Genomic DNA, 18,303 nt, shown 5'->3' on the forward strand with positions numbered 1-18,303 from the left:
TGCAAAAGTGCGGGAAAGCGCGCTCTCGCGGCAAGACTATAGCCATCGGCTCAGCCGACAACGAGGGGAGACAATAGATGGCCACGCGCCCAGCATTGTCAATGGGAGAGACAAGAGCTGTTCACGTGCACAGGATTGTAAACTGGATTTGGTCGCGACCGTGAGTCAGTGTGCAATTCAGGCTCGGAGCAGCCGATGTGCACGCTCACGGCGTCTCGTGCGCTCCCACCGCGCTTTCAGTTTTGCAGCCGGGCGATCCAGGGAGCTCCAGGCACCACGGCCGCCTTCGCCATGAAGATCCGGGGGGGAATCCATGAAAATGCAGCCCTCAGCCCCCAGAGCAGCGGTAAGCAGGCTTCGGGGGCTTCAGTTTGAACCGCAAATTACCTAAATCCTGCATTTGAGTGGCCAGCGATCACGACGTGCAAAAGCCCTGAAGACTTTCACCATATTGGCAGGTATGCTTCGAATCATACTGTAGGTATGCTTTGATTCACACACAACGTTGTTCTGGGAAACGCAGAAACAAAAGCGTTTTATTCTGAGACTTTTTGTACTTTAGAAGAAGCAATCGCCTCCGAGATTAAAGTAACAAAAAATCTGTAGGAACAAAACTAACAACTTGAACAGACGCAGTAATTCAATACATATGCGCTGTGTTATTAAATAAACAAGAGTAGTTATGTACATCAGACCCTGAGGCCTGTGGCCGTTGTATGGACAGTAGCAAGGAAAAGGAATCTCTTTACTACACCGACCCGGTCAGTGTCCCCGTCGGTGTCTCGTCATCCGGTCGGTGTATTAAAGAGCCCACCGGTTATCGTGCGATAAGAGCGGATGGGGTGGTGCACATTTCAATTAATCAATTTAACTATTCGGTAGTTGTACTTCACATCCTATCGGCCTGATATTGAGGGCAAAGTCGTGCATTTACTGTAGCCACTGATGGTGGCTCCTTCTCAGAGGATGCAGCAGGTAGGTGTGGGGGTGATCCCCGGAAATCCACGGATATGTTTGGTTTGAGAGGGCAAGGGAGGACTGAGAGGTGCGGATATTAAGCTCCAAGCAAACAGGACTAGAAGAGAAAATACAGAAAACTCATACACCTAAAAAAGTAGCACACGTTTGCATATCGTACTCTGTAGGTGTTTTGCACGTAGGAGAGCTGCCATGCATGTGTGCGTGCTGCAGGCAATGTGTGGTGTAATATCAAGGAATCAGCAGTAAAAGTTGGCTCATTAAACAGGGCCCCAAAATGCCAATAAAGCGGCCCACACACTGGCCTATCAGGCCAGCCCTTCTGGCACTACCGGCTTGCCCTGTAGGCCAGTCCGCCCCCTCCAACGAATGATAAAAACAATAACTACAGGCAACTCGTCCAACTTATGGGAAGACCCAGACGGTGAACCAGCAATCAAGACGTCTTTACATTTTGAATTTATCTTGTCATATGGTGGAATGTCGGGGTATGTCTTCTGGCAAATTTCTGCCTATTTGGAAGCAGGTGTTTACTTTTATATCTATGGCTGCAATGTGAGATGATTTTGTAAAAGTGACCCAGGTGACAGGGTATGAAAGACCTTAGGATGCCTGTTTCTTTCTTAACACCCAACAACTTGTACATTTCTGTAAATTAACTATACACATATTTCAAAATATAGGAGCAGATAGGAAAACACAAAAGAAGCACTTTATAAAAAAATAGTTCTGAAGTGTGATGGAAACAAAGATTTATACAGGATCATAACAAATCAAGACACTTTACTTTGTGATGCTCAAATGTTAAATATTTGATGATGATGATATGTGCTATATAGTTTTACCAGTAACATTGCATGTCTAAACAAATTTAGTGTCATTTTAATGGAAAATGCGCTGTTTGTAATTAACTGTGCGATCCCTCACCATCCTCCAAAAAGGCACTAGGTGCTGTGGAGCGCGAGAGGCTTCAAGAAAGAATGACATCAGTGGAAAGCATTCATAAGGCCATGCTGCAGAGTGGGATCATAATTATGTTGGACCAGCAGCAATAATAATGTGGAGTTTCCATCCCATGTCACTTCCTGTGAAGTCCTGGGTTTTGACGCACCTTCCGGTGACGTCATGCGCTCTGATGTCACTGAATATTGCCCAAAGTCGTTAGTCCCTCAACTTCATTCTTAGGACTTGAGTCATGTTCCGTCGCGTCTCACCTCACGAATACAATAGAATTGAATTTTCCTTAACTATGCTAACCTTAAAAGTCGTGGGAGGCTTCAGGGACACAGGTCCTGCATAGCTCTGACCTAATAGCGCTGCATTCACAAGCGATATCTGGGAGCAGGAGAGCAGTCTCTGAAACCCACGCTTGGGGTACTGACGAGGGAGAGAGAGAGAGAGAGAGAGAGAGAGAGAGAGAGAGAGAGAGAGAGAGAGAGAGAGAGAGGCCACACGGCGCTGGCACCATTTATTTACACTACTCTGTGCTTGTGCAACTGCGGCCAATCTGTCAGCCAGGCCCTGATTCAAGTTTGACAACATCTGACACTTCCCTCTCTCTAGAGGTAGTCTGCGAAATATACTTACTAGTGAGTAAGAATTATAAGAACATATTTTGCATCCCACCCTCTCAAACCCAGACACACAGGCCCGGGATTCGGGAAAACACCTGAAACATCATTTTAATGTGCGTTTTAAATGTATTAATACCCCCTAGATGCTACTCGAAGCCACATAGAAATGAAGATCATTTTGGGGGCAGGTATGAAATGTATTTGCATTCCTCTAACCCGCTGGTATCAGAGCGCTTGCTTAGTATAAGCAACAGCTAACCATTCACAAACAATGTTTATATACTAATTGCAAATTAAAGAAAAAAATTAATGCAAAGCATTGTCATTTACAATGCCAATAACACAAACTTTAATGCTGCGAGACCTATTGCATTGCAAATGCTTGTTTTTAATTCTCCCAACAAAGAAAAACCCACAAAGAAAAACACAAATATAACCGCCTTACTGAGGCCCTGACATCTCCTTGAGGAGCTCCTGTGCATCTTCTATGTTAGTAAACATGTGAAACTTCCCTTTAACAAGGACCCGTAATTTAGATTGTTGGGCGATAGACGCCTCTGCACCTTGTGCTTTGAACAAAAAGAGCAATTTAACAAACTCCTTCCGTCTCCGAGCAGCAGCTGCCGACATATCTGGGAAGAACCTACAATTTGAAGTTTCATTTACTGGAAACTGCTGTTGTTGTATGGCCCTAGTCAGGATCTTCTCCTTGATTCGATAGTCTGAAAAATTGACTAGTATCGTCCATGGGCCAATTGAACTTCGTAGAGGATGAAACGGAACCCTGTGGGCCCTTGTAAGAGTTAAGTCTCCACTAAACTCCTTAAGGACCTTTTCTCTAATAAAGAATTCCACCCAGGTGGTGCCTGCGCTCCCTCCACTCTCTCCGGCACACCAACAATACGGAGGTTCGATTTACGCGAGTGGTTCTCCAACTCCTCAAGCTTGTTTTCTAGTAGAAGCTTGTCCTTATTGACATCGTGCACTTTAGTGAGCAATCCTGACATCTGGTCCTCCAACTGGGAGATCCGTGACTCAGCTTCTTGTACTCTGCCTGGAAGACATGTAACTGCCTCCTCTATTTTATTTAATCTTGTATGTAAAGAAGCAATTTCCTTTTCTTGGGATTTCTTCATTTCCCTAATTTCTTCCAGGATAAGATTAAGTAATGCTTTAATTTCCATTTGTTTAATAGCCCCAGTTGCTGCTTCTGGATCCTCAGAAAATACATTTGTTGCTTCCTTGTCATGCTGAAGATTAAATATCTGCTGGCTCTGTGCAACCTGTGTTTGTACAGAGAGGACTGAAATGCTCCCGTCTGATATCTGCATCTGATTCATCTGGTTCACCTGATTGTCCTGGTTGACTGAGGTTGATGACTGGGCTAAGACTTGCTCTAAATTACCACCAGATGAGGAGGCTAAAGAGGCCGGGGGTGCCTGATTCAACAAATTCAAGTCTGTTTTTTGCTTTGCAGTAATGAGGATAGCGCTTGAAGATGAAGGTAGCGGGCTTTGATTATCTGGAATAACTGGCGTCAGATTGGAATTTTCAGGTGATGCCAGAGTTGACAAACTTCGGTCTAGCGGAACTGAGAGTAGACCTGGAGAGACAAGATCAGAGCTAGGAGCTGCGTTCTGAGATGGCGAAGGTGACAAAGTAGATCGTTGGGAGGCAAGTTATACCATTTTTTCGCGAAGAGGGGGAACTCCTTTCTCCCCCCTTCCTCTTTCTTATCGTTTTTCCCCCCATTTCGGCATTTTTCTGTCAGGTCCACCATAGCTTCAGGTTTGCTAGCAGAAATTGATGGGGGAGTTCTAACTTCCAAAGACCTCCCAGGAGATTCTATTGCTACTTCCACTGGTATCTCTTCCTCTTCTGAAATATCAAAACTGGAGTTATGCATGTGAGACTCCCCCACTACATCTGCCTTACTACCTCCCAGTGTCAAGTTTTTCTGCGCTTTCGCCAGCCTAGTTTTTACTTTTAGGGTGGTGGACGCGTCTCCTCTAGACACCAAGTGACCCAATTTGTCACGCCTCCCCATCTTAATCTGATTTACTTAATCCAACCTGGCCATTCATCCGTCTTAGCACAAGCCCTGGACCGCTGAAAAGCCAAACCCTCCTCCTCCAGCGCGGATTCCTGGAAGCCTCGCCAGCTCCCACCAAACTCCCTTTTCCAAGGAGCCGCCGCTGCCCAAAATCCGTATCGCAGCTTCCACCAAATTGCTCTCACCCTTGCCTCTCTCCGCCATGCCCGCATCCAGGGCACAGCACTGTTACTACAACCCGACTTCAGTCACGGAGAACGCCTAACAATCTCCTTCTTCAATCTTCAATTAAGCACAACAGCTGCTGCTTCCGCCTCTTTTCTCGACCTCAGCCGTGGCTCTCCAACCTTAAACCGCCGCATTCACAAAGCTCGTTAGCTTACACGATGACCAGGTAACGCCGAAAACCGCCATCATGGGGGGGGCGTGGCTTTCTGCGATCACCCGGAGGTGTGGCTCTCCGGCATCGCTCCGAAAGAACTACAACAATAGATTTGCATGGTATTTAACGCAATCAATTTATAAATGCCTTGAGGAGATCCGGTATATATTCCCCGAGGACGAAATGGAAGGTTTTTTTTTAGAATTAAAATAAAAATTCAGCGGAACTTGCAAATCAAAGGGTTTTGGGCCAATTGTCTTATTGGTACCATGGGTTTGTTCCGATATGTTGGGAGCCAGATATCCGCGAATGCCACAATGGAAATATGATATGGGTCCGTGTTATATCCGCCGGCGACGATGCGCCTGTGGTCCCTGGCTGAATAAAAGGACTGAGAAGATGTTGGGATAGTAAATCTTACTATTCCTTAGGTTATAGCGCCATACAGTGCAAGTCGATGTAACGACTTGCGTTGTAACAACTGCGTTGCAACTGCATAACGGTGTAGTCACTGCGATGTAAAGGATGATTCCTGTATATATGTGTTTAGAGATATTTGTCCACATGGCTGGGGTCGGAGGCAGGGCATGCTGCTACTAGTGCAGCACACAGTACTGCAGCATGGGTACAAGGGTCTTTCCAAACAGGAGCACAAGGGCTTTGTACTCATTATGGCTCACGTTACCCCTCTTTGTAAATGTAAATGTATTTGAGCTTATATAGCGCACAGCTACCCACAGTGGGTGTCCCGGCGCTTGCTTAGGGAACCCGTCCTGGTATTCCACTGTGAGATAACCCCGGTAGGGTATCCACAAGGTGAAAGCCAGGCATCCCGCCGCGAGGGGCCGTTGTGGAGATTAAGCAAGCTATTGCCCAGAGTCGCAGAGTGTGAGCCCGTGAGTCGAGAAGGCACCGGAGCGAGAATTATCGAGTCCGTGGAATTTTTAGCCCAAGACTCGCCGAGGCGGGGAATTGAACCCTGGTCCAGGGCCGATCTCAGCTTCCGGGTCTGCCGCCTCTAACCCCTGAGCCACACTTCTCCACTATCTTTCACCATCGCACATGAATGAGAATGTAAAAAAAATGTAAATGGTCTTGGGTAATTATTTACATCTGAAACTGGCTAACTGAGTCTGCTTTCTAAAGAGTGATAGGAGCTTATTTATCATTGTTAATGCGTCTTCACTTGTGCCACGCAAGGGGGTACAAGCACAATGCAACAAAAAAGCCAGATTTACCAAGTCACGCAAGGCCCCATTTAGTGACTTAGCAACACAACACAGAGCTGATCGAGCAATGCATGCTTCAAAGTATACATTGTAAAAAGCTTGAATACAGTATGGGTGGATGAGATGTCATAAATCTTCATTTCTAATATTTTGAAATTTCTAACATTCAGAAGAATCCACAAAATGATACCTAGCTGGCAGAAATGATTTCATTGATGCTGAATTGTTTGTTATGAATGTAATGAAAGAGAATCGAATGTTCCGCTGTAGCGGTGTGCTTAATGATTGTTTGAGTGATAGCCGGGTCGGGACAGACGTGAGTATATCTTTGGATGTAGAATAAGGAAAATTTTAACTTCAAAGTATGAATTTCAGTAGTAACGGCTCCTCAGTAACAGCCTGGCGGTCTGTCCAACCCCGGTCACGGCGTCCTGCTCGCGATGTGTGTCCTCGGAACATTCGATTCTCTTTCATCATCCACTGAACAATCTACAGATACCCAAACTGGGTTAGAATTATCACTGGTTGTGGCAGATTGATTTTCTCGTTTCTACTAGGACGTAGCCCTGAAGAGTCAGAGTGTATTGTACTCTGACGAAACACGTGTCGGCTGGTGTTTTCCACAACCAACATTAAAGCTACGAGCTCAACAAGCTTCAATTACTTTTTTCCTCCAGTATCAGAGACTGCCATATCATATGTTTGATTTCTATGTGTGTGCACAGGATATCTGTATCTAATTGGGAGAATAGCAGTTGGCACATGACATTCCTTGTAGTGCACGTAAAAGGCGGTGAAAGGCACAGTATTTCAGACATCCTACTGACTATGAGAGAGAGAAACTCTGTTTATTTAGACCGTGGTCTTTAAACAATGAGATCGAAATGCATCACATCAATATCAAAACCATACAAAATTGATAAAATCAGGCTGTTACTCTCCATGCCGCTTTCTATATGTTATACAAAATTTAAAGAGAAAAAGCATTCTATGGGTAGCACAGACATAAAAATGTCAGTAAAGGGCTCTTAAAATTCACCTTCCGGGGAGGGAAGTGCGATGGAACATCTGTAAGGATGAAATTTCTCTAACAAAGAACTGTTTTGCTCATGGAGGAAAACGAAAATAAATAACAATTGTCCATTTGCACTGTAAATTGAGGAGTCACATTGGGAGAATAGCAGTTGGCACATGACAATCCTTGTAGTGCACATAAAAGGCTATGAAAGGCACAGTATTTCAGACATCCTACTGGGAATGCTTGTGTATTCCATAACCCGCACATTTACACATGTATAGGAGAACTTGTACCAGTGTAATCAGGCACAATGCATGGTGGAGGCAAAAACATTCCCTTCCATTGTCCGATGAGGAGAAGAGAGGTAGGGCAGGATCGGCATTAGATCCCAAAAGTAGACGTATGTCTTATGTACTGGGAAGTATGCAAGGCCAGGACCAAGAGGGAGCAGTTCCGGATGTGTGTGTGCCCCTCTTCAGGATTCCAGCACGTACGGAACAAGAAGAGTGCTGGATCCCAGAGGATGGTGGTGGACATGGCAGGAGGTTCACCGCAAGAAATGGAGATTGTTTGGATATACTGCATAGATGTTACTAAGTACAAGCAGAGCGATCATTTCTCTCTAGTCAAACTCAGTCCTGGCTCTTTAAAAACAACCTCAAGCTGAACTCTTTGAAAACTGAATTCCTTCTTTTCTCCCCTCAAAACAGCTCCACACCCATCCAAGATTGGCTCAAGCACCTACACGCCCTCAACTGCAAACCTGCCATTATTGACTCCACGAAATCCCTTGGAGTAACACTGGACAAGAGTCTAAACATGAGAGCTCACATCAGTGCTACCACACACAGTGCTTCATTCCAACTCAAACTACTGAAGAAATTGAAACCATTTCTACCACCTTCAGACTTAAAACAAGCAGTACAAAAACTTGCAGTCTCCAGAATAGAATATGGTGCAGTGACCCTCTCAAAATGACTCTTGATGCTGCAGCAAGACTGGTAACAGGAAATTAGATGCTTTGACCACACCACTCCATCGCTTAGGTATGTAGACTGGCTTCCCCTCGAGGCAAGAATGCAATTGAAAATTGCCCCCCTCACACACAAAGCACTGCATTTTAACAACCAAGTTACCTGGCAGAAAAGATTTGAATCTCCGGTGCCCGGCGCCACCTCAGAAGTGCTAACTCTCTCAGGCTGGAACCTCCTAGATTCAGAAAATAAAAAATTTACACACATTCCTTCTTGGGAGCGGCGCCAAGGATCTGGAACTCCTTACCACCCATGGTAAGTTTAAATCAGCCCACTTTTTCAAAAGAGAAATTAAAAGATCCTAATGAATATATATTGACTCGGAGAGCCCCACCCCAGGGATCACAATTTCAGCATTCTCGAGTTTGGTCAGATGCATGTCGTTTACAGGAGAACCAGCGGCAACACAGCTGGGTACCTGGATCTGAATAGTTCAGAGCTGCAGCAAATAACCACAATGAAGATGCTAGATCAATGTGGACAAAGAGAATATTAATGAGATGACAGTCGTTTAATGTGATATCTGTTGCAATGGCCTATTGCAGCTCTTTACGTTTGATGTACCTGTCTATATCTATCATTTTGTTCATTCAACCCTATGTACAGGGCTCTGATACCCTTAGGTCATGTGTGCTTTATGAAACACTCTAAATAAAATAAACACAACTAAAATGAAGAACTTCTCTGGCAGAGGTAAGTAACAGTTGCAAATATATATATTTGTGAAGTTTATGGTTTGGGCTAAGTTTTATGAAGAAATGACTTCCAGTAAAATAAAAACCTTTATGAATTTAAATTTGCCCATCACAAGTAGATCAGAACAGGGTTTTTATTATGCAAACTCTAATTACGTAGGGTTTTTCTCTTGCTTTCCTTCAAAAGTGAGAAGTTTTGGCAGAAGCAATGTCCTGGAGCTTGTCACATTGTAAAAATGACCTAGAATACTTGTATAGTGGGTGCTCATAGTAAAGGCGTGCATAATTGCGTAGATCAGTGCACAAGACAGATGTTTCACACAGGGCCGTCTCCAGGGCGGTGCAACTGGTGTTACTGCACAGGGCAATGACTTTGGTTGGGGGCGTCACGTTTGCAAATTTATTATGGTTTTAAAAGCACCCGCTGCCAGCTTTCCTGGCCTCCAGCAATTTTCAGGCAACAATAAAAATGTCAAGATAACTCCAGGATAAATGTTCTTCATAGAGATAAATTAGAGGTTTGTCTAGTAGAAGTTTTCAGAACCTGTACCATGCAGATCACAAAGTGCGTATAGCGTAAATAGGTCAGTGGGTTCTTGCTTTTGGCTGAGGGATCCTTCTTAGGTTGAGCCTAGACAGCGCATGCACGGTCGCAAGACCTACTGTAAACACTATACTGAGTGTAATCTCGCCTGCTGCTTGGGATTGGTTCACTCCTCCGCTACTCTTCTTTCCTAGCTCCTTATTACCCAACTACAGCTTACTTACGCTGCAGCTGGTTAGTTCTTCCCATAGGGATTATTTGGTATATTACCTGCTTATGATTCCCTATGGTGCCTGCTTAATGGTATGCTGTCCACATTACGTGTAAGTGCACGCTGATTCATCTTGTGCTGTTGATCTGTTTACTGTTTACATGATGCTTGTTTATCGTTTAAATATGCTCCATTACGCCCCCTGCCTCCCCGGCTGCTCTGACTCCCGTGAATCCGGCGCTGTCTTAATTAAGGAAACCTGCTTGGAAGCAGGCTACCTCCTTTGTTCCCTCTCCCTCCCCCATCTATGCCCTTCGTGTGGCGTGACAAATGGAGGAGTGCACACACATTAGTGCACATGAAAATGCTTTAGGGTTCCATGCCCGTGGGGGGGTGCTTCTTCTCATGTGGTGGCACACCACAAGCATCCTCCGTGTGGCACCCTTTCAACCCTCTTAGCTCCCCCTCGCTCCATGCGTGTAAAACGCGGGTACTTTTAAGTGCCTGGCGTGTGCACTGCTCCATGTGCTTGTTTATTTTACAATTTTTTCTTTATCGCCGTTTCTTCAGATCTCTAATTGTTTCTTTCTTTTTTGCATGTATTTTATAATATCTATCAGCGTACCTCCGTGTTTCTTTTCTTTCCTGTGATAATACAATGTTCCATTCATGCACAAGGTCCCTTTGCTGTACTCTCTGTGCAAGTCGGTCTTTGCTGCCTGAGTCTGCACCCCCTCTTGTGAAGTTCTGACAGAGGTGACATACAGGGGGTGCTCAGAATCTGCCCCCTAGGGGTAGTATTACTTTCATACGAAAGACTTGGGGCCTCATTTATGAAAAGTGACGCATCGCTGCGTGAAAACAGCGATGCGTCACTTTTCACTGCGCACTCCTTGCGACATTCCTGATGTGTCATATTTAATGTATGACGCATCATGTCGCAAGGAGTTACAGATACGTCAGTATTTCTGACGTATCTGTAAGCGCAAAAGTGACGCATTGCTGCAGTGTGTCACAAAAGTGACGCAACTCCAGCAATGCGTCCTTTCACATGGGGAAAGCCCCTTGTGAAAGGGCTTGCGTCAGTCTTTTGCCTGCTGTGAGGCAGGTGCAAGATTTTGACGCAACAGCGTCCTAAAAGTGACGCAGTGAAATCTCATAGATTTCACTGCGTCACTATAACGAGGCTTTTTGCGGGGGAACGCCCCCTCTGCATACATTATACCTGAAGCAGGTATAATGTGGCGCAGGGGTTTAAAAAGTGATGCATCTACCTAGATGCGTCACTTTTTAAATATGGCGCAACAGGGCTAATTTTTTACACCGCTGGTGCGTCACAAAAAGTGACGCACTGGCGGCGCAAAACTGACGCAAGTCCTTCATAAATAAGGCCCTCGGAACCTCGGCTGAGACCCGAGGAGTTGCGCAAATGACCAGTTACTGCCACCCAGTGGTCGAAGTGGGGGAAAAAAAAGTAGGGAACGGACTGAAATAATTGTTAGAAGTAGGGGCACGCCGTGCCCTTCCGTTCCCGCCCACTTCTACCACTGCTGCCACCCATTAATAAAGCAAGGAGCAGAGTTTACAACTCCCTTGTGTGGGGGCGGTTGGGGTTGGGGTGGGGTGACTTAGTAGCATGTTGGGGTACATGCTCGTGGTGGGGCGTTTCCACGGGTTCTGCATGGGCTGTACATTTCCGGTTACACTTTGAAAATATCCGGCTGCACTACTACCAATTTCACCTCTCAACCTCTAAACCCCCTCTCTCTGACACATGAACACACACACACATTTTCTCAAAGACATTTTGAACTTTTTCTCAAGTTGTCTATCACACACATTCTCTCACACACGTTCTCTCAAACACACGCACCCAAGTTCTCTCACCACATATTTCTCTCACACATTTCTCACACATGCTTTCAGATGGGTTCCCTTCTCTCACAGACTCTGTTGAACACTCTCTCTCGGACTCGCCTCCCTCATGCACACTCTCAGTCTGCCCTATCTTTGCATTGCATCCCTTGTGACCTTAGACATATTAAACGGGTGCAGCAGAGGGGCTGCTTCAATTAACATCATAATTCATATTACAGTTGCACTTAGGACATATTAGGATTGTTATGACAGGATAAACTTTAGCTGGTGGTAAAAGTGCAGAATATCAATCAGGGTATAGAAATTGTACTTCTGTCTAACACAGTAGTTGACACAAGGCAGCTGGTATGATATAACAAGCATTTGCAAAGAAATAGGTCTCGCATTTGCAAGAGTTTGAACTATTGCCGTTGTAAATGACAATGTCTCTTATTTATAAGTTGGTTTTGAACACTTAAATAAAATGCATTGTCATTTTTAATGCCAGGAGCTTAAGCTCACGCAAATGTGAGACGTATTGCATGGCAAATGCTTGTTTTACTTGCAGTTTATAACTTAAAATCCTAACTTCGAACCGTGAGCTAGTAACTGTAATCTAAGAGCTGCTTGCAAACTACCAAGGTGTTGATGAGAGTATTATGAATTTTTACCATCTTTCATTATCCTAATGTTGGAAAAATGGTTCATTTGGATAGAGATCAGTTCTGATTATTTCAGAGAGCCCACAGCCAGGTTGTTGCATTTTAAATTCTGAGTTTCTGCTTCTCCAGACCAAGCACTCTTAAACTATGATTGATTGTCTCTGTTTATTGTGTGTGAGGTGAAGTGCTCTGAAACCCTACACTGGTATGAGAGGTGCTGTAAACCTAATGGACTGCATCTGAGAGAGAGTGGTTACAGAGGCTTGAGGGGCACCGTTGAAGGGTGGTAGTGAGGGAGTCCAAGGCAGAGGGGGCTAAAGCCGGCCCTGGCTTCACACTGTGGAGCTGCTGGGTGCAGATGTGTATCTCATGAATATGTGTCGGTTCTGTTGGAATGTTAGGGGAGGAGGTGCGTGAAGGACATGCGTGCTCCCTGCTTGCCCCCGTCTGTATAACATAAACTCAACTTTAAGGCGTTATTCTTGTGGACTCCTCACTACACACACATCTTAATGCAAACCCTTTTGCTGTTACATGCCATGTAAAGTTGCAGCAATTCCACTTTCCCATATGGCCGGGATGCCCGCCACCCCCTCCCAACACCAATTCCCAATGGGAGGAGACAGACACAGGTTTGAACTTTTGGAAGGCGGGGCGGAGTTACCCCCCCAGCAGTATTTATTAAAATATGAAACAAAATTTAAAACATTAAATAAAAGTTTCATGAATTATGTACAATTTTACTTTTATTACATTTTGATGAAGACATGTTCTTTGGCTAACCTTAACAGATCTCTAATACAAAGGTTTCCTAGCCGAGTCTAGCATCCTGAAAAATGCATACATTCTAAATTAAAATTGTACATCCTAGCATTAAGGGCCAACGGCAAGGTCTTAACCGGTGTCAGATCCCTACTTCCAAAATCCCTCCCTCACGGTGTGAGTGGCGCATGCGCAGAGGACTTTACCCTCATTGCCAACTGCAACTTCCCTTGTCGTGGGGGCCCCCTTTCACTCAACGCCATCTTAAAGGTCGTCCGAGTTCCCGTGTGAGGTATCTGTTGGAAGGACAGCGTGGACTCCCCCCCATCCCCACACTTTCTTCCGCCGTCGCAGATATCCGGCCCCCGTAGGAGGGGCATCTAGCCGCCTCCCCCTAGGTGACCCATCCTTAGTGGGTGCCGCCTCCCCGTGGAAGGGGCCAATGGCCGCCTCCCCCGGGCGCTCCCATCCATTCTGGGTGGCGCCCCCCTCTAGGGACCGTGAAATTACTGCTCACCGATCATGACCTTACCACCCGACCAAAAAATAAATACGACAGTTGTTTTATCTACTAAGAGAAGAAAAAATTCTGACATAGCCTTGACAAGTCATCAACTTTCACCTTTCTACAAAGACAATGTCCTAAAAGCAGAAGCAACATCATTATATGAATCACTCCCTTACTCTTCTACAAAGGAAAAAAGGCCTATACACATTTTTAATCCAAGGCATATATAATTAGTGAAGATGAGACTGCATCACTTTAATACGATCAGATATCATCCACAACTTTATTCAGACAAACATTCCATTAGGGGCTGGTGGGTGGGTCAAAATTGCCGCTTGTTCCGTCGAGGGCTCACGAGCAATCGAGTGGTGCAGCCTTCAGAGCACAGGAACAAGAGGACGCTTCTTCGGATTCCCGCTCTATTTATCCGTCTGTGGGAGGGCGGGGACCCTCCTCAGGTACGCCCACTGGGCGCGGTCTTCCATGCGGGTGTCTAGGACAACCCCTCCTGGGCGGGAAAGGGCGCGCCCCGGCTACGCCACTTTGGGCATACCAGCCGAGCCACGCCTCGCGCCCAAAATGGTTTCCCGGGGGGATCGGGGCACCCGTCCATACGTTCGGGGGGACCGAATGGTCGCCCCTTTCCATATGGCCGGGATGCCCGCCACCCCCTCCCAACACCAATTCCCAATGGGAGGAGACAGACACAGGTTTGAACTTTTGGAAGGCGGGGGGGAGTTACCCCCCCGGCCGTATTTATTAAAATATGAAACAAAATTTAAAACATTAAATAAAAGTTTCATGAATTATGTACAATTTTACTTTTATTACATTTTGATGAAGACATGTTCTTTGGCTAACCGTAACAGATCTCTAATACAAAGGTTTCCCAGCCGAGTCTAGCATCCTGAAAATGCATACATTCTAAATTAAAATTGTATATCCTAGCATTAAGGGCCAACAGCAAGGCCTTAACCGGTGTCAGATCCCTACTACCAAAATCCCGCCCTCACGGTGTGAGTGGCGCATGCGCAGAGGACTTTACCCTCATTGCCAACTGCAACTTCCCTTGTCGTGGGGGCGCCCTTTCACTCGACGCCATCTTAAAGGTCGTCCGAGTTCCTGTGTGAGGTATCTGTAGGAAGGACAGCGTGGACTCCCCCCCATCCCCACACTCTCTTCCGCCGGAGCGGATATCGGCCCCCCGGGAAATTCGTAGGAGGGGCATCTAGCCGCCTCCCCCCTGGGAGGGGCCTATGGCCGTCACCCCCTAGGCGACCCATCTTTAGTGGGTGCCGCCTCCCCGTGGAAGGGGCCAATGGCCGCCTCCCCCCGGGCGCTCCCATCCATTCTGGGTGGCGCCCCCCTCTAGGGACCGTGAAATTACTGCTCACCGATCATGACCTTACCACCCGACCAAAAAATAAATACGACAGTTGTTTTATCTACTAAGAGAAGAAAAAATTCTGACATAGCCTTGACAAGTCATCAACTTTCACCTTTCTACAAAGACAATGTCCTAAAAGCAGAAGCAACATCATTATATGAATCACTCCCTTACTCTTCTACAAAGGAAAAAAGGCCTATACACATTTTTAATCCAAGGCATATATAATTAGTGAAGATGAGACTGCATCACTTTAATACGATCAGATATCATCCACAACTTTATTCAGACAAACATTGCATTAGGGGCTGGTGGGTGGGTCAAAATTGCCGCTTGTTCCGTCGAGGGCTCACGAGCAATCGAGTGGTGCAGCCTTCAGAGCACAGGAACAAGAGGACGCTTCTTCGGATTCCCGCTCTATTTATCCGTCTGTGGGAGGGCGGGGACCCTCCTCAGGTACGCCCACTGGGCGCGGTCTTCCATGCGGGTGTCTAGGACAACCCCTCCTGGGCGGGAAAGGGCGCGCCCCGGCTACGCCACTTTGGGCATACCAGCCGAGCCACGCCTCGCGCCCAAAATGGTTTCCCGGGGGGATCGGGGCACCCGTCCATACGTTCGGGGGGACCGAATGGTCGCCCCTTTCCATATGGCCGGGATGCCCGCCACCCCCTCCCAACACCAATTCCCAATGGGAGGAGACAGACACAGGTTTGAACTTTTGGAAGGCGGGGGGGAGTTACCCCCCCGGCCGTATTTATTAAAATATGAAACAAAATTTAAAACATTAAATAAAAGTTTCATGAATTATGTACAATTTTACTTTTATTACATTTTGATGAAGACATGTTCTTTGGCTAACCTTAACAGATCTCTAATACAAAGGTTTCCTAGCCGAGTCTAGCATCCTGAAAATGCATACATTCTAAATTAAAATTGTATATCCTAGCATTAAGGGCCAACAGCAAGGCCTTAACCGGTGTCAGATCCCTACTACCAAAATCCCGCCCTCACGGTGTGAGTGGCGCATGCGCAGAGGACTTTACCCTCATTGCCAACTGCAACTTCCCTTGTCGTGGGGGCCCCCTTTCACTCGACTCCATCTTAAAGGTCGTCCGAGTTCCTGTGTGAGCTATCTGTAGGAAGGACAGCGTGGACTCCCCCCCATCCCCACACTCTCTTCCGCCGGAGCGGATATCCGGCCCCCGGGAAATTCGTAGGAGGGGCATCTAGCCACCTCCCCCTGGGAGGGGCCTATGGCCGTCTCCCCCTAGGCGACCCATCTTTAGTGGGTGCCGCCTCCCCGTGGAAGGGGCCAATGGCCGCCTCCCCCCGCGCGCTCCCATCCATTCTGGGTGGCGCCCCCCTCTAGGGACCTTGTAATTACTGCTCACCGATCATGACCTTACCGCCACAGGCCGGATAGTTGACCGACTATCCGGTACCCCCACTCCTCCTATAGGTCATGCTTTCTCAAACCCCTTAACCATTCTATGAAGTCTCCTATGAGTAAATCATCCCCCTCCCTGGACAGGTGAACCCCATCATTCAGATACATGTGATCACCCCGAATACACCCATGAGGAATGCTATGCAACTGCGCGGAGCGAAACAATTTCCCAATTTTATTGTTAACCCTCTTCACCGAGTGGTTCAACGCTGGCACTGAAAGACCCCCCCCCCCGCCAAATCTTCCTGGGGATCATGTGGGACCAGGCAATCGTGCACCCCGGGAGTTTCTTAGCCAACCAGCTAACTGCCGACAGAATGCATTCTAATAACACTCGCCTTCCCAGCTTCACTAAGTCATTGCCCCCCAGGTGTACTATGACTACAGATGGCGATGACCTTTGCCGCCCTAAAAGACCCTCAAAAAACGATTGAAATTGGTCAAAACAGAGGCCGCCCTTCCCATGGAAGGTCACTCTGTACCCGTATTCCCAGATGCGTGAATCGCGTCACCTGCCTTGAATACGTCCCCGGCGCGCCTCACATAGGAGTGGCCCACGACCCATACCACTCTCTCTCCAGTCGGTGATCCTCGACCGCTGGTCTCCTGATGCTGGGTCGACTTCCCATTCCGCCCCGCGTGACAGGCTTGCGAAACTGTAATTCAAACAAAAGACAAGAAGCGTGAGTGCATGTCAATTGACTTTTACAACATGTGCAATCGCACATACCTTTTGAAGCAGTTCGAGGACCAACGGCCCAGCTGTTTCACTTCCTCCGCACTCTGACCCCGGGCCGTAGCTTCAGTAGCCGCCCCTATCCTAAATGAATGGGTCCCAAAATCGCACGGGTCCATGCCCGCGGCAGCGATTGTCAGTGCCATCACCCTCTGAAACTGAAATCTCGTCAGTGGGGTGCCATCATTGTGCCTAAGCAGGCTCCCCCCCATGTGGCCTTCCTCTGTGTCATGTATTCCTCTACACACTTTATCGGACAGGCAAGGGACCCTCGTGCGCGCTGTACGACAACACTATCTCCCATAGCATCCTGGTCTGTCTTCGACCTGGCTATTGAGATTACCATCGAATCACCCCTTATTTGTACGTGATCCCTGCACAAGCCTCCCTCCATATCCTTCTTGTTCCTTGCCACGAGTTCGCCTACCCGCAATGCCCCATGGAATGCCAAGGCGAAAGCTGCCCGGAACAGAACTGCTTCGAAAGGGGAGGAGCACGTCTCATCCAGCTTTGCTAAAAGCAGAGACAATCTGTCTAAGCCAATCGGGCGCCTCGTATCCTGCTTGCGACCCTCGAGGCGTTGCCAGCCACGGAGTGCCTTCCTAACCAAAAGGAACCCGTCGGGTCACTTATGCCTTGCAGCTGTGCCATGAACGAAATGGCCGCCCTATGTCTATTGGCCGTTGCCGCTGATCGGCCTTCACTGTGCAGTGCTACCAAGAACCCCAGGAAGGATTCCTCCTGGCCCCAGCTCTGTCTCCCTGTCGGACCCAAAAATGTGCAGTAGGAACGAAACGCTCCTTCGTAAGCCTTCCTTGTCCTGGGCGCTAAGCTGGCTGCCACGAGGTCTTGTAATCCAGGGCACCGATTAGCCATAGCGTTTTGGGGAACGGTGCCGCCACTAAGTCCACTGTGGGTAGATAGCCCCTGAAAGCCTGCATGTGTGAACGAGAGTGTGCATCAGCTGCATTATTCAGTACACCTGGCACATGTTTTGCCCTGAACTGTACATTCAATTTCATGCAACGTAAAACAATTTCTTTTAACAATCTCAAGATCCACTTGCAGCGGGCTGCTTGCTGATTATTGCACTCAACCACCGTCATATTGTCAGACCAAAACACCACCGAGCGGTCCCTAAAGTCGTCTGGCCATGCCATCAGAGCAACCCAAATGGGAAACAGCTCCAAGAACCCAATGTTACCTGTCAGACCGCTGGAGTGCCA

Source organism: Lissotriton vulgaris, chromosome 3_1 (genome assembly GCF_964263255.1).
Source record: "Lissotriton vulgaris chromosome 3_1, aLisVul1.2, whole genome shotgun sequence".
Classification (NCBI taxonomy): domain Eukaryota; kingdom Metazoa; phylum Chordata; class Amphibia; order Caudata; family Salamandridae; genus Lissotriton; species Lissotriton vulgaris.